This window comes from Arachis ipaensis, chromosome B3 (assembly GCF_059453495.1).
Source record: "Arachis ipaensis isolate K30076 ecotype BB chromosome B3, ASM5945349v1, whole genome shotgun sequence".
NCBI lineage: Eukaryota > Viridiplantae > Streptophyta > Magnoliopsida > Fabales > Fabaceae > Arachis > Arachis ipaensis.
Window position 1 is genome coordinate 9,490,117 of NC_142438.1, and position 3,185 is coordinate 9,493,301.

General features: G+C 35.3%; 1 pseudogene; it reads right to left on the reverse strand.

The window, feature by feature from the left end:
- Positions 1 to 384: 384 nt before the first annotated feature.
- On the reverse strand, positions 385 to 2,090 carry LOC107628736 (elongation factor 1-alpha pseudogene; annotated as a pseudogene).
- Positions 2,091 to 3,185: the final 1,095 nt, after the last annotated feature.

A 3,185-nucleotide genomic window follows, 5' to 3' on the forward strand; every position in this document is an offset into this window, starting at 1 on the left:
AAAAATTTATTGAAATTTTAGGTTATAAAAAAGGAGAAGGATCACGCTAGTTTACCAAATTTAGATTGTCAACTCAACTAGTTGTTACCTAATTAAGCATGGAAGGATAAATTCCATCCTACTAACGGTGTGAAGAATAATAACTTGATAGAAAAAAGAATAAGAACTAATATGGTACAATTTTTTTAATACGAGATTTTATAATTTAATTAGAATTTTGATTACCATTTGAAAGTAAATGATTAATGTCAGAGATCATTTTTACTGTTTAACTTTTAAAAATCCTAACAATTTTATGTATATAGTAAAAAAATTTATCAAAAGCTAATTATTAAACCACTCTTCTCTGTTAGTTCATGATAATAATAAAGATGAGAGGCAAAATAAAAATAATAAAGTTTAACTAGAAAACCAAATCAAGGAAGTTTAAAACTGAAGATGAAAGAGAAACCAAATGCTAGCATCGCCACCGTCTATCAAGCACCCAATTCTGAGACTGAGTACTGTACAGAGGTAGCAATCTACGACACCAAACACTAAACAAGATACTTAAGGTAGTTCCGCCAGAGACATAGCTCACGAAACATTTATTCATAATAATAGATGTAAAAGCATGCTGAAGCCGCACGGTTCATTTGGCAGCTTTCTTGGCAGCAGATTTAGTGATCTTAGCAGAAGCATCCTTCTTCTCAACGCTCTTGATGACACCAACAGCAACAGTTTGACGCATGTCCCTCACAGCAAACCTTCCAAGTGGAGGGTACTCAGCAAAAGTCTCAACAACCATTGGCTTTGTGGGAATCATCTTCACCATACCAGCATCACCATTCTTAAGAAACTTGGGCTCCTTCTCGAGCTCTTTGCCAGAACGCCTATCAATCTTGGTCTGGAGCTCAGCAAACTTGACAGCAATGTGTGAGGTGTGGCAGTCAAGGACTGGAGCATAACCTTGGCCAATCTGGCCAGGGTGGTTCATGATGATGACTTGAGAGGTGAAGCTTCCAGCCTCCTTAGCAGGATCATCCTTTGAGTTAGAAGCAACAAAGCCACGCTTCAACTCCTTCACAGAAACATTCTTAACATTGAAACCAACATTGTCACCAGGGAGAGCCTCAGGGAGAGACTCATGGTGCATCTCCACAGACTTAACCTCAGTCTGGAGTCCAGTGGGGGCAAAGGTCACGACCATACCAGGCTTGAGGATACCAGTCTCTACACGACCAACTGGAACAGTTCCAATACCACCAATCTTGTAGACATCCTGAAGTGGCAACCTGAGAGGCTTGTCAGAGGGTCTCTTTGGCTCATTGATCTGGTCCAGAGCCTCAAGCAGGGTAGGTCCCTTGTACCAATCAAGCTTGGTGGACCTCTCAATCATGTTGTCTCCCTCAAAACCAGAAATCGGGACAAATGCGATCTTCTCAGGGTTGTAACCAACCTTCTTCAAATAGGATGAAACCTCCTTTACAATTTCATCATACCTAGCCTTGGAGTATTTTGGGGTCGTTGCATCCATCTTGTTGCAACAGCAGATCATCTGCCTAACACCAAGGGTGAAAGCAAGCAGAGCATGCTCACGGGTCTGGCCATCCTTGGAGATACCAGCCTCAAAACCACCGGTGGTGGAATCGATTATCAGAACAGCACAGTCAGCCTGGCTGGTACCAGTGATCATGTTCTTGATGAAATCACGATGACCAGGTGCATCGATCACAGTGCAGTAGTACTTCGTGGTCTCAAACTTCCACAGGGCGATGTCAATGGTGATACCACGCTCGCGCTCTGCCTTGAGCTTGTCGAGAACCCAGGCGTACTTGAATGAACGCTTGTTCATCTCAGCTGCCTCCTTCTCGAACCTCTCAATCACACGCTTGTCGATCCCTCCAAGCTTGTAGATGAGGTGGCCGGTGGTGGTCGACTTGCCGGAGTCCACATGGCCGATAACGACGATGTTGATATGACTCTTCTCTTTTCCCATTCTCTACAGAAAAAAAACACAACGAAATACAGTGAAAGAAGATGATTGAAGGATGAGAATCACGAGAGGGTGCGATCGCGAATGTGTGAACAAAATTTTATTGATTGTTAAATTGATTGAATTATGAAGGTAAAATTATATATATATATATATATATATATATATATATATAGAGTATTATTTATAAGAGATAAAGAAAGATGAAATAAGATAAGAAGATAATATAAAGATAAGATAATATAATAAAGGCTACAATTTAAGTATTTAACTAGGTATTCTTTAAAAATTGTACAATATTTAATCTTTTATTATAATAATTTAAAAAATAAAATAAATATATTTAAAATTATAAATAGATTTAGTGTCTTTTTAAAATTAAATACATATTTAAAATACAAACTAAATAAAATTGAAATTTAAAATTTATTTCTGTTTCTATTTAATTATTAATATATTATAATTTAAATACATATTTAAAAATCAAATTATTCCAAATTTAAAATTTTGATTTTAAAATTTTAAAATAAATCTTAAACAATCTAATTATTAAGTAAACTCATACAAAATACTCAAAGAAGCAGAGAAATTACGTTTGCCCACATTGAAAATTCAGAGGTGCACATCGAAAATCCAGAGAAGTCATCCTCCGTCGGTGTTCATTCGCGCCACCTTCCTCTTCCGCGCTCATCCTCGACGTTGCCTTCTTCCTTCTCGACGCTCATTCACAACGCCGCCTTCCCCCTCCTCGTCATCGTTCGTCCGCATTAATGTCGCTATTCGTCCACGCCGAAAACTTATCTAAATGGGTCTCTGATACTATTACTTTTTTTTATTATTTTGTATAAATTTTTTATAAAAATAGAATAAAATGGCCTGAAAAGATTTTCATATATATTGTAATGTTAAATTATTTTTGCATATACAATTTCTGTATTTTGGAAGTGTTTTAAAAATATTTTCTTTATAACTTCATAATTTTAAATGTGTTACAATTATTTTTTTAATGTTTAAATTTAAATTTTAGATTTATATTTTTGGATGTATTTCAAAAATATTTTCTGTATAACTTCATAATTTTAGATGTGTTATAATTATTTTTAATGTTTAAATTTAAATTTTAGATTTAGGATTTTGGACATGTTTTAAAAATATTTTTTGTATAACTTAATAATTTTAGATGTATTACAATTGAAAAAGAAACTACAAT